Source organism: Ostrea edulis, chromosome 5, assembly GCF_947568905.1.
Source record: "Ostrea edulis chromosome 5, xbOstEdul1.1, whole genome shotgun sequence".
In the NCBI taxonomy this organism is placed as follows: domain Eukaryota; kingdom Metazoa; phylum Mollusca; class Bivalvia; order Ostreida; family Ostreidae; genus Ostrea; species Ostrea edulis.
Window position 1 is genome coordinate 90,075,129 of NC_079168.1, and position 21,387 is coordinate 90,096,515.

The 21,387-nt window shown below is 34.8% G+C and overlaps 2 long non-coding RNA genes across 4 annotated transcripts; one reads left to right on the plus strand and one right to left on the minus strand.

Annotated features, from left to right (window-relative positions):
• Positions 1 to 655: 655 nt before the first annotated feature.
• On the minus strand, positions 656 to 20,995 carry LOC130046674 (uncharacterized). Of its 3 annotated transcripts, XR_008795677.1 has the most exons (6): positions 20,643 to 20,995; positions 12,949 to 12,974; positions 12,304 to 12,811; positions 11,573 to 11,711; positions 3,485 to 3,749; positions 656 to 778 (listed from the first exon to the last, which is right to left on the minus strand). It is a non-coding gene; the product is annotated as an uncharacterized LOC130046674 (long non-coding RNA). The 3 variants fall into 3 exon arrangements; XR_008795678.1 differs by lacking the exon at positions 11,573 to 11,711 and having other exon boundaries at positions 3,529 to 3,749; XR_008795676.1 differs by lacking the exons at positions 656 to 778; positions 11,573 to 11,711 and having other exon boundaries at positions 794 to 3,749.
• LOC125648928 (uncharacterized) lies at positions 11,529 to 13,005 on the plus strand. The gene is made up of 2 exons (XR_007360503.2): positions 11,529 to 11,670; positions 12,322 to 13,005. It is a non-coding gene; the product is annotated as an uncharacterized LOC125648928 (long non-coding RNA).
• Positions 20,996 to 21,387: the final 392 nt, after the last annotated feature.

The following is a 21,387-nucleotide window of genomic DNA, read 5'->3' on the forward strand; positions in this document are numbered from 1 at the left end:
ATATTCTGTATATCTGGCCTTTTGATGACTCGTTTATATCACTGAATCATGTTTTAATAAATTGGTCTGTAAACCTTTGCTTTACAACGGCTGAAATCCCTTATACATTTACGATATCTTATTCAGACCAGATAATAGAGAACCCACTCATGTCTAATATTTTCTTAATACACGGGATCCAAGAGTTTGACATGTGTCTACTATTGTGATGCATAAATAAATACCTTTACAGAACAAATACAATTTTATTTTCTGGGCATTTAAACAATTTTACCCAGTAAGATACCTTTCTTGTATATACATGAACTCGTATATTGATACACAAAGGGTAATGCCCTGTCTCGCCGAATACCATATAAGAAGGTGCACTGCTTTTTAAGTTAAAAATATACTTCTAAGAATTCTAAATGTACACGTTCAATAATATCTATGTTTTTTTTACCCAAAACTTTACATCCATATAAAGTAACACTGAAACTACAATCTTATCAAAGAAATCAACTGGTGAGTTGCCTTATTTTTCTGATTATCCCATGCATGGCTTTTTGTGCCTGTTCACATGTTGTTGTGGTTTTTTTGTTGTTGTTTTTTTTTTTTTTTTTTTGCTTAAAAAAGACCTTGATCTGAAAAAAAAAAAAAATCCACAACAATACCATGATTGTTGATAAGTTTATTTTATATTTATGTAAAAGTTTGTACATTATAAGTTTCAGTTTTGCGAGCCCACTTTTCGACCTATTCCTGGTAAGATTGGACTTCTTTCACGCCATATTTTAATCTGAAATATGAAAAGAAAACTGACAAATATATATCATAAGGATCATGATAAAATTCATGTTTAGAAGCCCAAACTTTAAAGCCTCACGATACAGTACAAAACACGGAGCACAGTCCTCTCAGGATGCAAGATTTTGACCCTCATACATGTACACATGTACGACGCATTACAAATTATTACGATTTTGTGCGAATTACGTGAGGAATGTAAGATAAAGAGCGATATACTCATCAACAATCATAATATCAGGATATACATACTCTCTATCAAACAAATCAAGCAGGCAGAGATGAAATGACCGAAAAAGATGGGTTTAAATAATCAATTTCAACGTTGTAAACCTACTCGTGAAAAGCGAACGAAGAGTTTGAGATAAGTACGGGCTTCTGAAATTCGGTGCCTATCATCGTGGGGATCCGGGTTAGTATAGGTACTCAGTACCCCTTGCTTGTCGTAAGAGGCGACTAAATGGGGCGGTCCTTCGGAGGAGACCGCAAAAAACAAGATAATTCGTACCCTCAAGTAGGACCCGGGGTCACACGAAAATGGTTCTTATATCTCAAAATAAATGCGCGTAATAATAAATACTATCTGTTAGAAAAGGGTGAATATGCCTACTTTCTGCATGACTTTGTCATTGTCGATGCACAAATATTTCGGCAGGTAGACATGCTCCAATTTACATTCTGTTATGAATGGATCCTTTTATTTTAGATCTTTCAACCTTTCTGTGTTTTTCTTTAAATATGTTTATTAATTACTGTCATTATTATTATCAATCTATATTTCGTTTCCTGATAGAGTGATTTTTGTTGTTTCAATGCTTACAGATGAATAAAATTCATCATTATACAAAACCAAAACAAATATGCTTTTGTGGGACCATATCGACAGGGGAATTGTTTCAACTAACCGATTGATTAATGGTTCTACAAAGGTTACCCGTGGTCACCATTATAATGTATTGATGTAATGGTAATATAAGGATTACTTCTGGTCACCCATTGATGTTCCCTGGCCATCCATTGATTTAATTTTCGCATATTGGTTCCCTCTGGTCACCCTTTGATGTAAATGTCATATAAGGGTTACCTCTGGTCACCTATTGATGTAAGGGTCATATAAGGTTTCCACTGGTTACCCATGGATGTAATGGTCATGTAAGGGTACCTCTGGTCATCATTGATAAAATTGATAGAAAGGTGTCCTGAGGTAACCGTCATCTCAGTGTATGGATGACCCTAAGTCACCCTTGTTTATATTTCTATTTCTGTTTCAAATACATAGCCGAGTAGAGTGACCACATGACCAATCTCCTTCTATGTCCGAAATCTATATTTCCCGTTATCTCTTATACACATCTTACAGACACGCCTTAAATATGTTATATTTCTATTTACTGCAATTCTAATGAACAATTACATAGTCAAACCATAACATAACTTAGACAAAATACCACAGGCACTCGACGTTTTAAATATCTATAATAATAAAATTGTCTTCCTGTAAACATAATATTCACAAGGCCATGTGAATATTATGTTTACAACTTTACAGGAAGACAATTTTTTTTATAATAGATATTTAAAACGTCGATTGCCTGTGACAAAATACCTATGGATCATCTGAACATAAATTTGGACAACACTTACTTGGGTTTGGTGAAAATCTGCCCAGTAGAAGATTTACAAACAGATACACAAATGATCATTTGAGCTCATTTTATACTTTGGCTCAGGTGAGCTAAACATTTCACCTTGACACTGTTGTAGCATCATGAAATATAATCCACCGTAACATGATTTTCATGTCTGAAATCTATAGGTGACCAGAGAGGTCACCTTCTAAGTGTAACATTATCTTGTAATCATCTGTAAATAAATTACAAATAAATAAAAGGATGATGTTCCAAGTTCAATTTCACTGCATTGTATTCATTATAAGCTAGGTTTATATCACATTTTCGTATTTGGGAAAATCTGAGGGATTCAGATAACAGTGAATTATCATGTTTAGAATTAGGCAATTTTTTGCTAAGAAATGATGACTTGTAAATGATCAATAATGACTTGCTCAGTATTCATTTTCCTTCGGTACTACGCAATATACATTGTCTGCATTCTACTTTCATTTTATGTGGGAGTATTTTTATAGCGTAGGAAAGCGTGTAGAAAATAGGGTGACCCGGGGTCATACTAAAATGAGGTGACCCTGGGTCCTACTTGAGGGTAAGAATTATTCTTCTCCATAGCAGGACGATAAAAATCCCTCCTTGCTCAAAGGCCGTAAGTGCCTAAAGTGCAACCCTTAACCGCCAATGAAGATGTCTCCATATGAGTGAAAAATTCTCGAGAGGGACGTTAAACAACATACAATCAACCAATCGCTCAAAAGTAAATGCGAAACCACGTTTCTGTTTTCCGAAATGTGGTATTTTAACGATATCGGTTTTATTTTTACCTTGCGATATCTTAAATATCCGATATCAATTCCTTCCTGGGTGCCCTTATCAACTGTGATCAAATTCAAGTTGATTTTGCAGAAACGGAAAGTTAAAGATGAGTCAAGCTTTAGAAAAGAATAGATGGGAAAACAAAGGTTACATAAACGACATATCGGCGGAGGAGGACATGCATGCATTGTACGTGTTCGTGAGGCACTCAATGTACATTGACTATTCATCAGTTTGATATGTAAAAGTTTTACAAAGATTTGAGTTAATGCACGTGCTCTCCAACATATGGAATTACGGGGGCGTCGGAAAGTGGAAGACGAACTGGAAAGGGGAAGGGAGGGGTTGAACCATTTAGATTTCCACCACCATCTTCTTGATTCTTTTTGTCGAAAGAAAGCTTCGGAAATTTGAAATGTTGATTAATGCACGTGAACACCCACTCCCTAACACATCACCATCATGAGGGAACGTGTGCGAACTCAAAACCATGGTTTGCGACGATGCCCCCTCCTCTTTCTTAAAGTAGAAAGAAAGCAAAAATATATGTGTGACAATAATGATTTAAAAGAAATAAAGAATGTTGTGATATATTGATAGTAAAATGATTTCATACTGAGCTAAATTATTACCAGGTTATAACTTCAAAATTGTAAGTGTACTTTATGATTTTTTGTATGTACACAATATCTTACCGGCACTGTTAAAACCCCGTGGTTTGAATGTATTCATAGAATTTTAAACATGTGTGGACATTCAAATATATGGCATCACCAAGAGAACGTAAATGAAATATGGATAACAAATCCTGTGAAAGACTTAAGGATCAATTTATTCAAACATAGTCGAGCGATATGTTTAATTCATCTAAAGGTAAAACATACAGTACTTTTAAGATAGACTTTGGACTTGAAAAATATTTAGAAAAATTGTCTAAAAAATTCAGAACTCTTAAATTTCGCACCATCAATCACCACCTACCAGTAGTGACTGGCAAATGGATTAGTGAAAGATTTTGTGTAATGAATAAAAAATTGCAGATGAATTCCAATAAATGTTAGAATGAAGTACTTTGTAAAATTTTAGAAAAGAGTACCTATACAGTATAGGTACTACACGAGACCAAATATTAAATTTCATTATGTCAACCAGTAAGATTAAAACACTAAAAAAAAAACACCTCTGTATGTTTATTTAAAAAATCTATGAGTTAGTCTGGCCTCTTTAACATATGTAAACATTTTTTACAGCATGTATATTGTGTATTTGTACATACTCTGACCATATTCGTACTCAAATGTATTTTTATCTATTAGTATCTAATGTACTTCATGTACCATATATAATGTAGTTTGAGCGAATAAAAGAACTTGGATTTGAGATATAGTGTTTTTAACACAATTAACGATGTCTTCCTTTAATTAATTGTTATGTTCATACTTGCACATCGTAATACTTTCCGATAATTGTTTAATAAGCATGTGTAAAAATAAAAACTTTTTGCTGCCCCATTGACCACTGATATCTTGGTTGCGTTCGCCGCTTAAACACAGATCATCTTAACAGATTTCGTAAAAGTAGCATTTCCCCCTCACCCTCTCTGCCTTTTTTTTTGTTTTTGAAAATTATTTCAAAATATTTATTTCAAAATAATTTTGTTGTTGTTGATGTTGGGGCGGCATCTGATGCCTTTGAAACACTATATATGATTACCTCGGTAGTTATTTAATGAGATTGCACCTACTTAGATCGGCGTAAGTAGTAATTATGCATCTAAATTATTTAAATGATTTCATGACCAGTTGATAATCATATAAAATTTTGTCTTAGGATATAACATTTTGAATATATCTATATCACACACACATAATCATATGATCAAGATCATCAAAATTCAGTTTGTTACTATCGTTTTACATTTACTTTGTGAATAACCTTCTCTAGAATATTTTTTCCCCACAAAACATTTATTCACATAATGACAGTCAGAGTTTTAACATCATGTCCTTACAAACCCACCTGACTAGGGGGTACATGTATTTCATCTTTCATTTACTCACACATCCACTCTAATAGGCATTCATTCAAAGATAGAAGAAGAGAAAGAGGATTAGAAAGGAATGAGGTTACTCTGGCTTATCATATGTGCAAGATAATGTTAATCTGATATAGGTTGTCAAAATTAAAAGGTATCAAAGGTACTGTTATGACATTAAAATAGTAACTTAAAGGATACAAATGCTAATGTATACAATTACATAATATATTCTAGATGATTTTTTTAATTTATGAAATGCATTCCATTTCTTCTCATGTATGGCATGTCAAACGTTGCAATATTTGATCTTTTCCATTTGTATTGTATAATTTTCCATTTGTATTCTATATTTTCCATTTGCATTGTATAATTTTTCATTTGCATTGTATAATTTTTCATTTGCATTGTATAATTTCCATTTGTATTCGATATTTTCCATTTGCATTGTATAATTTTTCATTTGGATTGTATCCAGGGAATGTTTATTTTGATTTGTTACGAAGGATCTCATTAGTTAACGTCACTGATGTACCACATCTGTAGACGTGCTTAGCACACAGGGTCGTAGCAATGACGGTTCTTTATCGTGCCAACGCCTGTGCAGCGATATGGAATATCTGTTTTTAAGGTCATTACGGAAAGACCCGTGATTCTCACTTTTAAATGCCGAGTGTTTGGCAAAGGAGCAATCACTGTCTTTGTTTATGTCTTAGGTTTGATGCGGCAATGACCAGGGCCGTAAATTACATGGAGGCGGAGGAGGCAGCTGCCTCCTCCAACTTTTGAGCCAAAAAAAATTAAAATTTAAAGTTCATTAGAATTTATGTTGTTTCCAATAACTAAGAACATGATACCTCCCTTAAAAAGCATTCCAAATCTTTCTTTTAGAATGAGTTAGTCAAGTAACATCTTAGAAGGCCCTAGAATCAAGGATTTTGCACGAAACGTGTTCAGTGTGCACAAAATGTGCTCAGCGTCTGGGGGTCTGGGCGGCCCCCAGACCCCCGCCTAATTTCCTGCCTCCTCCAAATTGAAGGTTAATTTACGGCCCTGATGACAGTAACGGTTCTCGAACTCACGACCTCTCGCCCACAAACCAAGCGATATATTACTGAGCTACCGCGATCAGGTCCATGTAGGACTAGTTATTTTTGAAAATACGTAGCTAGCTCTAGTAATGGCGAATCCCCCACCCCCTGATCTTTCTTTTTTTTTTTTTAAATAGAACTCTCCAGAAAAGCATGCACATTTTTATTTAGTCAGAATTCAGTAGATTCGGGGGACTTAATTCGGTCCTTGGGTCCCCACCAATCAGCCAATTGTTAACATCGAGTTTGGCTTGTTACAACTATTCAATGGATTCAATGGAGTTATCGTTTATCGAATTTGGTAATGCGCGAGATGTTGAAGAGGTAAAGTTCAGGAGCCACGTTTCGCAGGAATGTACCGTATTTGCTAAGTGTAATGGCGTACACCCCCCCCCCCCTCCCCAATTAATTGAACGCTTTTATGCGTCTAATGTGATCAGCATATTCAAACTAGTCTCCTATTTAACCACTGGCTGATCTAGATAATTCTGAACGAAAGGATGCAGTAAACTGCTGGATGTCTGGGGACTGCCCCCCCCCCCCCCCCCCCAATTTTTAAATTTAAGGTAAATCTTGGTATCTTGTTTAGAAAAATGTATTAAAAGATAAAAGAAGCAATAATTTCTTCCATTCCCGGAGAAATAAATGACAAAATCTTTTGATTTCTTGAATTACTTTATTGAGAGAACTTAATTTTTCCAGAAACCCTTAAAATTTGCGTCATTTTACTAATTTTACTTTATTAAAAGTGACATATTTCAAGCCCTATAAAATCAGTAAAATCCAGCTTTCGGGGGCTTCGTCCCCTGGACCCACTGGGGGCCGCCTCAAGGCGCCCCCAGACCCCCTGCCTCATAAAGTGGCGCCCCCGTAACTGCAATTCCTGGATCCGCCCCTGTAAGTCCCCTGGAACAAGTGCGTTTTGACAAAATAAAACGCACATGCATGCTTTTTTGACATCTATATATAAAATATCATATTTGTGAAGGAAAGGGGGGGGGGGGTCTGCCGGCTCAAGATTCCACATTGCTAGCTACATGTATGTTCAACAAGTCCTTATATGGAACCGATCGCGGTAGTTCAGTGATATATCCTTTGGTTCGTAACCGTGAGGTCGCATGTTCGAGTTCTACTCGTGCCATGGCTGCATCAAACCAGTTAATATTTTCCCATACGCATTGCTATCTAAAAGTGAGAATCACAGATCTTTCGGATAATGTGACCTTAAAAGCAGACATCCCGTGTTGCGACAGGCGTTGACACGTTAAAAAAACCCACTGCGCGTACATGCAGCATAGTAAGTCTATTTGTGGTACGTCACGGCTAAATATAAGTGGGACCTAAACTAATGAAATCCTTCGTAACAAATCAAAATAAACAATCCCTCGGATGCAATACAAATGAAAGATTTTGCAATGCAAATGGAAATTATACAATGCAAAACGAAAAAAATATATAATACAAATGGAAAATATGGAATACAAATGGAAAATTATACAATACAAATGGAAAATATAGAATACAAATGGAAAATTATACAATACAAATGGAAAAGATCAAATATTGCAACGTTTGACATGCCATACTCATGAACATCAACATAATCATTTTTAGATGCTAAATGCCTTTCTACTTTGTACACACTAAGCGCACGGTACTGGTGTCACTTTACGTTACACTTATAACGTCATAAATTGTGGCAAAAGAATCACGAAAGCAACGTCATATTTTAATCAAATTCATTATCTCCAAGCTGTAATATCATAACTAAAGCACACGCATGATTTAATGTTTAAAAATTCAAAATAAATCTTTGTACATGTATAGTGTACATTCATAAAAATTACGAATTCTTAGAAATACTCCAAAGTATACGTACTGTATTTATTTCACCGTGCCTACAACAGCAGGCATCTCGTATGAAATAATTAAGGGTACCCGTTTCGGTAGGTGTCGTTTCGTTTCGGTAGATTTCGTTTCATTTCGATTTCGTTTCGCCTTTTAAAGGTAACCATCCCATGAAACAAGGCTTGCAATTCTTATGAATGACCTCTGAGAAATTTGAACACAGTAAAAAAAATCAGTTTTGTTTTTTTCTAGGATATATACTGCATGGCTAGTTGTATGTTTTAATGAATTTCTATATTTTCTTTGTGTTTCTTTCTCTCACATTTATAGCCCGTTTCGCTCTGTACTTTCTCACCACCTCTGATATTTGTTTATATTCAGTCTGATTGATAGTTTTGGTTTTATTCTACAATGCTAGCCTTAGTTCTCGGTATTTTCTTTTTCTCATCCACTTTCTGAAATCCATGAAATAACAAAAGTTTTTTTTAAAACTATTATAAATTTAAGCTTTTACAATCGATTTTTTGTTGGAGGGGGGGGGGGGGGGTGAATCATAAATTCAAACATTTCCATTATTTTGGAAAAAAAGCTACGAGATTAATTTCGTACAGTGTACATATATGAGCACTTACGGCTTATTTACTAAATCGAAACTTATTACCAGCCTGGAGGCGGTCGGTTAGGGACGGGATCAAAAGATCGATGTGGGATAAAATTCTAAATTCAAATAGTTATGTGGAAGGGGGGGGGGTGTTTAAAAACTCCCGTACGTTTCTGTCATCCGACATCGATCACGCTCTAGTGGGGAAAAAACCAACCAGCGCATAGAAAGTATATATATGTAAGTTTGCGCTTTATAAATGAATAAAATGATGATAAAAATAACCACGGTGAGTTGAAGTGAGAGTTAAAAACCTCTAAATAATATTACATTTTAACGTTTTAATGTTCACTTTCATTTGTGAATAAACAGTAGAAAAGGTATACAGAGTGTTATTTATACTCATATGTTTTACTTGTGAATCGATTGGCTTCAATATATATCATATTTAGTTTTGAGGAGGGTGGTCTCGTGAAAACTATGTGAATTTAGATTTTTTTTTGTCAGACGTTGAACTTTTGATTTAATAATCTTGTTAATCATATGAGGAAATCTTGATTTGTATTCGATAATCTTGATATCTACATGTGAAAATTTTGATTTATATGCGAGAAATCTTGATATTCATATGCGAAAATTTGTATTTTACTCTACTATATAGAGAAAGAGAGGCTTCCTCTACTCTTCTGGAGTACCAACCCATGTGGGCGAAACATTCCAGGGGCAATCGCTCACAACCGCCAGCGATCACCTGGGTCCTAAATACAACAGTGAGGTTGTTCAACACGTCATTGATACTCTAACAAGATTTTGATATTCAATTCATTTAATTTGTGACATATATATGTATATATATTTCTTTCATTGGAATGGGGGGGGGGGGGGGGGGGGGTAACATAAGATCTAACATGCTATATATATCCACCGGTCTGGTGCCTGTGCTCACATCCACCTCCTAGGGGATGCTGCAGGCTAGTGCATGTTGGAAACTGTAGGAGGGTCCACAGTTTGCTTTGTACTTGCTCTTTAAACCAGGTAGCACGCAGGAGAGAGGTGAGATGCGCAGAGATCTCTTCCCCCTTAGAACATGATCACCCGTTCAGGTCCAGGCACCTATGTCCACATAGGGCCCCCTGTGTTGCCCATACGTTGGTAGTCAAATTGGCCGCCTCCCCAGTTCCCATCAAAAATTTGCATGCGACCTTTTCCGTCATATATGTAAATTTGCACCCTGTTTCTGATTACGATTAATAAATATTCAAATGTGTATCACTCTTGTTAATCCAGCTAGCTAAGCAGCCTTTGAGGGATTATAGGACAGCCACCCAAGCTTCGACATAGCTACTGGGTTTATTCAGCATATTAGGGCAAGGTCAACTATTCAATTCAGGCCAAATGTCTCACGGCTGGTAGTGCTGTATATTTATTACAGTTTAATTTTAGCAGAGTAGCTCCTCTAATTAAATTTAAGACATCCGAGGTCAGGTCATGGTCAATGAAGCCAATTCTTTTATCAATTTTTAAAATTATGCATTTCACCTACAATCAATATGACTAAATCCATGCGTACATCTAGCATGTGTACATCAACATTATCAAATACGAATCAAATATTATGAAATATAAATCGAGATTTATATATCGAATATAAATAACAAGGTTACCAAATGTAAATAAATAACAATATTATCGAATATAAATCAAAATTTTCGCATATAAATATTAAGATTATCGAATATAATTAAAATTTTCTCATATTAATAATAAGATTATCGAATATGATTAAAGAGTTTCGTATATAAATCAAGATTTGTATAATATTGCAACGTTTTACACACCGTAAGTGTATCTGTTCAATGCTGAATTTTTATATACATACATACAGTAGTACATGCAACAAAATGTTGTCTGTATAATTGTCATTTGATAAAGCCAATTAAAGTACATGTACCAGAGTAAAACATATCTATGAGATGCACATGTTATAGCTTAAATACCTTGTATACTGTTTTTAAAAATCATCTTAATTTAGATCATTTAAAAAAAATGATAGCAACATTTTACGTTTAGCTAGACGTAGGTTGTGTACATTGATGTCGCGTCATTGCGCGACAAAATCACATGGGACATTTATTTGGACATTAAGTATCTTTTCGTTTTCCTAAATGGACGCGGGATAAAATGAAATGTTGTATATTCTATATAGTAAATTTTATGTACTTTCTGTAAGTTATATTCATTAAAATATTCGCGTTGGAATAATGCTTAGAAATAAGACATAAAATGGTAGAATTGTTTAAAAAGCGCGGTATTTGTAGAATGAGGACATTTCACTGGACATCGATAAAATCAATCTGCTTCGTGGATATACTCAGAATTACATTTTGTGTAGTTATTACATTTTGCGTCTTTATTACATTTTGTGTAGTTATTACATTTTGCGTCTTTATTACATTTTGTGTAGTTATTACATTTTGCGTCTTTATTACATTTTACGCCGTTATTACATTTTGCGTTGCTACATACTTACGTAGCAGATTTGTTATTGCAGCTCATACTCCAACTAGTCTGCCTGTGAAACTAGTGTTAAATATAAACATAGGATGAACTTTTGATTGTTTACAAATAGATTTTATCTTAGGATGAAGATAGCATGAAGACATGCAGGGTCACTGATAATCCCTTATTTCTATTCATCTAACTTTCGTCAGCACACTGGGAATGTAAAGATGCAGAATTTACTGTGGTTTTCCGTATTTTTTCTTACTTTGGGACTGTATCAATCCACAGCCATTGAAAGTGCTTCGTACCGGCAGTATTTCCAACGAGTTCTGAATGATCTTCAAAATGCGGGCCAGGATCCTCGTAAGTTTTTCATTAGTAACTTCAACGACCATATTTCATATCTAGTAAATGGATAGCGGTATTTTTGTAATCACGGTATCATTTTGAAGGGTTCATCAATTAAAAATAATCCACCATAGGAATTTTTAAAATGCTGTTTACTGCTCAAGATTGATTTTACCTAGAATTTTACATCGAAGTCTATGGGAAGAGCATATTTTATTAAAATATCTTTGAAAGAAATTATATTTTCATACAAATCTCTTGGTATAAAGTTGCATACACTTTCTCTGTATGAAACATATTTTAAGAAAAGTAGATATTTCTTATTTTTATAAAGGGCAAATAACTTTTCAAAAAAGTCTCAAGTGCAAAAAGGTCAGCTTCTAATCATTTACCAGTAATGTGAATTTCATCTGCTTCACTTTCATCATTATTTAGCAATAAACATTTATTTTGATTTAAATCCTTCAAAATTGTTCATTATCCTTTCTTTATACACCGTAATCTTAATTCAAAATGCAAACATTCATTTTGTGTGTGTATATATTATTGGATATAACAACATGTGGTATATCAAAATTGTGTATGATTATACAAGAGCCTATATAAATGTAGACTTAAGATTTCCTTGTTAAAGCGGGATGTACATACAATCAGTTCTGTTTTTAGCAGCCGGTGGTATTGAGGAAGTTCCATTGATGATGACTGCAAGGCGAGGAGGAATGTACAATATAAATGTCAGACGACAACGGCCATGTAAACGCAGATGGTGGAGGCGATGTTAAGCAGTAACTCACACCGCTGATATGTACATCAACAGACTGTAAATAAACAATGTGTCCACTCCGATATTACTCCATGATTCTATTGTTTTCTATCCCCATAGTATAAAGAAACTAGACATTTAGTTCTTACACATGTATTCATATTTGTGACACAACTTAATATTTCTTCATGTTCACTTGAGAGGTCATTGGCGCGTCACAGTTCCTATATTGAGAAATATGATAAAATGAAACAACAAAAATGTATTGCTGACTAAACATTGGTGAATGTGAATATTCCAGTATGGAAAACTAAGATTACTGATTTAATCTGCATATCATGGTCAATGTCCAATCGTGGATTTGTACCAGTGTGTGAGGTGGCTCTCCTTGATCTTGTTCAGGAAGCATTGATAATGATGACAAATACGTGTGGAAGCATTAAAATACGCGTGGAAGCATTAAAATACGCGTGGAAGCATTAAAATACGTGTGGAAGCATTAAAATATGTGTGGAAGCATTAATACTCACGTGTGTAATATTGGACAGAACTCAGTCTGAAATAAACCATATATTAAGCACTGAAAAGGCCACGACACTGTTGGTTATTTAAAACTCGAATTTTCGACGCAACCCGCGTCTTTATCAAGAGACGTATATTACATAAACAAATAACACGCAAAAACGACAAGTATCGATAAACTACATTGGTGACAAGAGTGATACACTGTTGTACTGAGTGATAAAAATGGTGGTGGTTTCGTTGTAAAGCGTGTTTACTGACTATGGTTTAGAGAGTTTGTACCATGGTAGGGTCGGGATGAAAATAAAATTATTCTTGAAAATTACAGAAATCAGATAAATTTAGAGGGAAAACTTACAAAACAATGTGATTATGGAATAAAATGGTGGGAAGATAATGATATGGACTGATTAGGTGGCAGGGGACAATTTCTTTGGTTTTGAAACATGTGGATAGGGGGTATACACCAAAGTCAGATTATGACAGACTAATGAAAAATCATATTTCCCTTTTATATCAATACTTGTATTTCATATTAGTGTAGTGAATAAATTATGACCCTAAATTACATGTAATCTATAAATACTGGTGCTGGTGCACAAAACATGCTCTGAGCAGGTTCCCCTTTTTTGCTTTGATTTTCCCTCATTTGGGCTAATCCGCACCACCCCCACACCATCACAGTACCAAACATGGGGATTTAGACACTGTGCACAATCAAGAACCCTATCTGCCCTTCTCAAAAATCTACCTCTCATATGGGGCCATCCACCTTCCCTCACAGCTACAGACCTTTTGCTAGACCCTGCATGTTTTCACCGGAATTTCTTCAGCAACTGACCACGTGTCTTAGTTTCGTATTTGCACCCATCTATATGCTAGGAATCATGGTGACACCTACATGTTGTATATCAACATTTTTACTAAGCACTCAGCTACATTTGACGTGCATCATAAAATTATTGTATACAATTTTACACATGCAATATCACTTCAAATCCGGGCCTATAGTGCGAAACTGTTCCCTGCTACCTTAAGTTCAAAACAATATTAGGTAGGCCGTACCATTGATGATTCGGATATGGTGAACAGCGAAAAACAATGATTGCCAGAAGAACACGATCAAACAACAAACAAGGTCAATCAAAAGACACAGATCTAGCATTAAAATCAAAATCAACAATCAAATAGGTGAATGGGAGAGAAGTCTAAGGAAACAGAAACAGTATTATTTTTCAAGGTAATACACCTTTCAAGGTCAGACAAATTAAAGCCGCATTCTAGAAACCCCGACATCGCAACACAAAGAGCCATGCGAATCCGAACCTATTTGGATTTAGAATAATGTTTTACCATAGTTTAGAGGTCTTAAGATGATATATTAATAAAATACTCGTCTTCAAGGTCAATTCATTTGTTTCCCTTTATTTTAAAAAGCCGCAATGTCGAGACTAGAATATGAAAGGGAGAGAGAGAAAAAGCTATTATTGTAATGATTTCTTATGATGTTCTAACATAATTGGGAAGTATTGAAGGTCAAACAATAATCGCAATTTTGGGAATCCTCGTTATGGCTAAATAAAGGAACTCAAGGTTAAATAAAGGAACTCAAGGTTAAATAAAGGAACTCAAGGTCAGAGCCTTGAAACCGGGGAAACGAATTGTATTTATATTAATCAAACAAAATAAGATATCTTATCGGGTGAATTTTGGCGATTAGGCTATGGAAACTGATTTTAACTAGGGATTTATCCTGGATTCATGCGCGTGAAATCATTCAAATTATTCATTCCACCTGGACGGAATGATTTCAAACGGTGCATCCAGGATTTTTCTGTGCTCTTTCTCTCTGCATCGGTCCATATTGGGTTATGATCAATAACAACCATTTGCATGTCTTGCCAAATGTGACCTTCTTTATTGAAATGCTCCCCTACGGGTTCGGTCACGCGTTTGGTTTTGATGGTTGATCGGTGGTTGTTGGTCCTAAGTCTGATGTTTGTAGTTTCCCCCAACATATTGTTGTCCACATTGTTTACAATTGATGACGTATATGCAGTTGTTGGTTTTACAGGAGAGTTGACCCAATATTTTATACGTTTTGCCTGTAGTGAAGCTTTGGAACGTTTCTGAGTTATGGATAAATTTGCAAAGCAAACAGCGCTTGTCAGAGCAAGTTGAAAAGCCTCCATTGGGTAGGAGGTTGTTGGGTTTTTTGTGCTTATATATATATATATATATATATATATATATATATATATATATATATATATATATATATATAAGTATAGAAAAATCTACACAAGTAGTATGATAAAAATACCACAATGTCGATTGAGTATACTCGACTAGTTTCTGTAAATCTTTAGGATAATAAACTCTTGAAAATTAGGATCAATTACAGAAACTAATAGAGTAAATTCCATCGGTGTTGTGATATATATAATTACAATGCTACTGTAGGTGGGTGTAGGTGTGTTGGTCATTTACTTCTTTATCTGTTTCTATCTGAACACTTGTTTGACCTCGAGTATACCTCTTCATTTGAAATGAGGCGCCGCGATTTATCAAAAAGACTTAGATAGATGCAAAACACAATGAAATGAAACTTCTCGGACATCAAAGCCCAATGTTGAAATAAATTGTTTGCTTGTATTTAATCAAAATACAACTTTAGAACTTCGAAACATCATGGAAATTGTGGCTGTAAAATCTGTCTGGTTAGTCTGGAGATTGAAGGCGAAATATTCACTCCAACTACATGTTTTCTTATTTTTGACTTTATGTTTTGATAATATATTTATCGATGTTATTATTCACTATTCGATTAAGGTTTTATCCAGCATTTTAACTTGTACATGAACGTTGTGACAATATATGTAATAATATGTATACATACTAACAGGAAGTTTTAGATAACCCCGTCTCTCCTGCGGATTAATACTTTTGTGCCTTTATGTAGGAAATTTAGGATCATTCTGTTAAATTTAATTTTTTCAGAATTTCTCAAACGATGATAATTTCTCAGCATTCGACTAATAGCTTATGTAGTGGTATTGTTCCATGGAGGTATTTGAACTCTTATCATGCCACTGATAACTTTTCCCAAGAAGTTTACGAGAGATAAAGAGAGAGAGAGTTACCATATAAAGTTACATTTATGTACCAAGTAGCGGTTTCAGATTTGAAGTGCATTAAATTCGCACGTCACTGCCCCTGACTATGTGCAGACATGCGGTCGTTTGTACCCAATGTCTTATCCTGTTTATATTACCATCATCATCATTAACAAAGTTTTCACTGTCTTGTACGTATTTCACATAGTTATATCATATCATACATCGATATCCCAGCCGATTTGATGCATCGAGATTTCGAGATCTTTGATAAGAATCAGTTAGATTTTCAAAGCACTTTTTCTTTACGGAGAGTGATTACGAAATGTTCTTGATTTACCTCAATATGCAGTGCATTTCAGGTTACAGCTGGTTCACAAACGTATGATAAAGTATTTTCTGTTCTGCATTTTAACATTGGGTTTCTTAAAAACGAAACACTGCTACAATCTCTCCTGTATGTAGAATAAGGGAGAGAAAACCCCCAAAAATCAGACTTCAGAAACTAAGTCAAGGTCAGTGACTTGGGAAAATTACTCCTGAGATTATTTTATGAAACAGAAAATGTGTTGATAATCATGCTCAGGCTGGTAAAATAGATTCAGAATGTTTAGGGTGCCCTTGCTCTTTATGTTCGTGGTGGTCGTCGGCTACTCACACGATGACCTACAGACATACTGTTCATTTGAAAAAAAAAAAATATACATATATATTTGGTTCCGCAGGTCGTGAGTTCCACCCCGGGTAGGGGCGGAAGTGGGTATCCAAATAAAGTGAAATTTCCTGTGCTTTATATCAAATATTTCTTCACTTAGGGCAGTTATGTTCATTTAAGAGTTCATTGCTATTTCTGTGCTTTATATATATATATATATATATATGAGAATAAGTCCTAGAGACTTCCTTAGGACAAATATAAATGAAGAGCCGGGCGAACAAGGGCTCCGGGACGCACCAGAGGTGGGATCAGGTGCCTAGGAGGAGTGAGCATCCCCTGCCGACCGGTCACACCCGCGGTGAATCCGATAAGATCGTCTATTGAGTTCTGTCAGACAAAGCACTATCATCAATATTCCTATGCAACCAAGCCGTACATGTAGGAATTATGGAGAATATACTGTAACAATGAAAAGATTCTACAGGACCAGGGCGTATTGGCAAATTTACATTAACCTTGTGCTTCTTATTCATACAGTTTATTATTCAAGGCTTGGTTGTATGAAAACTTCGGAGAATAAAGACATTGATTAAGGGAAAATCCAGAAGAGACACTATAAGATTGCTGCCACACTTTTTCAATGTTCGGCTAATCAAGGGTCTCTGAAGCATGTTGGAATGTGAACACGCAAACACTTTCTGAATTCATGTATGTGTTCACGACATCTAGCTGTGTGTCAGTATTTGTTTATGTTCAATAGATTCATTGTCAGTATTTGTTTATGTTCAATAGATTCATTGTCAGTATTTGTTTATGTTCAATAGATTCATTGCTTACTAAAACAGCAGTTTTCGCTAAAATGTTTATCATCTATAACTAATTAAAACAGGCCGACTACAAAGTCATAAAATATTAAATGCCATCTTTATGTTTTCTGATTTTCCCCATTGGACAGGCCTAGCTTTGTCATTGCATAATATGTTATCTCACTCCGTACGCAAAATATTACCTCATATCCAGGCCCAAGGACCATAAAACTGAAGCGAACTCTTTTCAGTTATATGGCCCGCAGCCAGATCGATCTCTAGCTCCTCTCTGTTTTGTGTGTGTGAAGTATTTCATTGAATTGATATGGATTCAAAGTTGATAATTTAATGATCAAATTAAAGGATCTTTTCATATGTTATAGACTAAGACCATCTTCGTGCACTTCCCGATGTTTATACAACATTTATGTTCAATGTCATTAAGTAGACCAACATATGCAAACTTTAGTCATTAAGTAGGCCAACATATGCAGACTTTAGAACTACTTTTATTCGAAGTGTGAAAAATTCCTGTTTGAGAAACATTTGCTGAGGTAGATATACGTTTATTGACTTCAAAACTACCTTTGTTACAAGCAACCTTCTTCGTGATAGGTGAAATAATAATAAAATTTATATATTTATCCCAAATTACATATATTCTTCAAATTTTCAGATTTGAATAATTGAACATGTTTGAAAACAAGAGTCTACTCCAAAATACTTTTTGAAAAAGAGGCTTACATTTTCTTAAAGCATCAATCAATGCAAAATTCATCTTCTCCGGCGCCAATTAATACGATTTATTTGTACCCTGATATGCATATCCACAATATGATGTGATGAAGTCATGATAGCGAAAATCTAATTAAACCATGCAATCCAGGAATATACATGTAATCGTCGTTCCCTTTCTGCCGCCATGTGAACGATGAATGTAATTTCGTTGTGCATATTACGCATATTAAAATTTTGAATAATTATGCGCACTTAGTGATATGGAGTATAAGATGTTGGGTAATATATTTACATCACAAACATGTTATTGTTTACATTGCACTCGACATCAACTCTGGGTCATTTTTTTTGCTGTGTGATTTTTCTGGCTATACAGAGTATTATGAAATATGACATAGTGAAGAGTGACATGTTTATATACCGAACTGTCAACATACTGACATAGGAATCGACGCTATCTGGTTAACTGTGAATAAAATAAAGATCCTTGACTAAATATATGAAAAGAGATCGATTTCCAATATGCTTGAACATTTGTTAATGATGATTAAAAGTACAAAGTTGTATTTCCTTTAAAATGGACATTCCAACTTGGCCGACACATTGGCCACGGGACAAGACGGTCGACAAGGGATGCTTACTCCCCCTAGGCACCTGATCTGGTGTGTCCAGGGGTCCGTGTTTGCTCAACTATCTATTTTGTATTGCATGTAGGAGTTATGAGATTGATCACTGTTCGTTATCTTCGCCTTTTATATGCCTATCCTCCTGTATTGAATAGAGGCCAATGATTCACAGCATTTGTATTCTTGTTAAAAAAATATAAGATGCACGTATCATTTGAGCTTTTTCTTCATGTATTATCATATTCAATAATAGTATGCAGTAGTCAAGAGGTATGGGCAGTATATTAGAACTGCACTTTGATTAAAGTAGGTTACATCTTTTTGCACCCATCACACAGCTGGGCATGCGAGGCCCATAAACTTCTCTGTTGATGAGGGTTCGATTAAACATATTAAATATCAAGAGTAAGACATTTTTTATGGGCTGTTTATCGATATTTATATAAATCATATCAAATGATTTTAAGATTACTCTTGATAACCATTTTCTCAAAATTATGTCATTTCCTCAGAATTTGTAAGTGGATATTCAAGATCTTATTGATAAGTATAGATTTTGACCGATATAGTATATTAAAAATTGAGTTAATTTCTTTTGCGTAGTACATTGAACTCGTATATTACCATAAAATTCCTGGCATAGATGTTTTATCCCCTTCAGAAAAGGATGAGGGGGATGAGGACATATGCCTGATTTCTGAAAGATTCCAAATATATTACGGCTAGGTAGATGTATCCATTGAACTGATTTTTTTTTTTTACAATAATCATGGCTAGTATTGGAAAAGGTTACATGTATCCTTGCTGTACATCAGTCATATAAAACGGTGCCACTCGACTTTGAACCAGTTAAATAGCATTTATTCTTAACCTGATAGCTGTCTTCCCACTTATACAACATCGACATTTTGAAAATTCAGTAAGAAACAGGTGTTGGTCAAGTGGGAATGGGGCTCAGACTCAGACAATAAACCTTTATTACAGGTAGATTAAAGACTGTCTCTGAAAAATACAACATAATAATAACAGTTCCTAGCCAAAAGGGCCCTTAAATATTTTAGTGCTATAGTGTGAACTCTTAGAGAACAATCTCTCTAAATATTAGAGCAATATCGATTGTCGTTAAAATATTACAATCAATCAAAGATGACAACCAACTCATGATTGGTAATCATGACCTTTTTCTTTACAAGTATGCAAAATCTGACGTCGCGTTTTTTCATTGTGACGTTTTTTGAAAAAATGTTGGATAAGATAAGGGTCTTTTTTTGCTTGGAACGGCTCAATCATAGTCTTTTTTATTATTGAATTGTAATTTAAAGTTTATTTCATTCACTATTGAATATTTTACTTTCAGTTCAAAAGTCTGATCTCCTCTTGGAAAGGAATGTATGTTTTGTGTCAGTATTATGACTTTATAAATCAAACGTAGGTTGTTTTAACGAGTTTACATGGAGAAAATTGGCGAGATGAAACTTTGACGAATTGAATATATTCGTCAATTTCGTCAGGATTTTCTCTTCGACAAGCTCACCACTATTACATCCAGTATATGATAAATATATAACAATAAAGCAATAAAACAGACAACACTTAGACAAAACAGACATGAAAGGCGCAGTCACCGAGTAGCACAGAAAGAGAAACATGTCATTACCTCAGTACTGAGGAGAACAGCACTAACGAATACAAAATGTAAATACCAGATACATGTAAATAGGATTTAAAGGAGATAAAGTCACGGAACTACCATCTTACCTAGAGGTGCAGGCTATATAATCATCTTCCATTCCAAGAGAAAGTCAGACTTTTGAACAACAGGATAAAAAAATTAAGTAAATAAATAGATACACTGTTTGAGTTCTCTGGAGATTCATAAAACTCGTGTTTCGTATCTTGACGAAACTTTCCTATAACATAATATCTGGTATTTCAAGTATGTTTGAATATCAAGAATTATTCTTCAATTTTGTAAAACTCGAACATCTGGGGGATTTGTCATGGACAAATTCAACATTCTTAACTTTCCAATGAAGACAACGAAGGGTGAGCGTATGAATTGGCAGGCGATCTACATGTAGTTTACCACATCGGAGTTGAAACTCGTAAATCTTATAGAAATGTATGATTAATGTTTATATATATATACAGTGGTTTTACCACTTCCAGCGGATTTTTTTGCTCACTTTCAAATAAAATCATCTCTCACAACGTCCTAGCAAAATAAGCTGGTAGACTTACACTTTTTAGTACCCTATCTTACAGACATGTCGTCTCGTGTACCTTATGCCGTGCAGCTTTTTTAAATCAACGTCAAACCCTTAGCTAGATGCATGTGCAGTATATACGCACTTAACGGCATACATTTCAGTTTTTATGTCAAAGCATTTGACGACGTATCCAGCTGGTTTTTGTGCATCAAGTTCTGTTTTTGCTTCCTTTGATAGACACCTCAGTAAATCCTCTAAACCTCTGAATGCTGTTGGTGCAGTTTGATATTTGA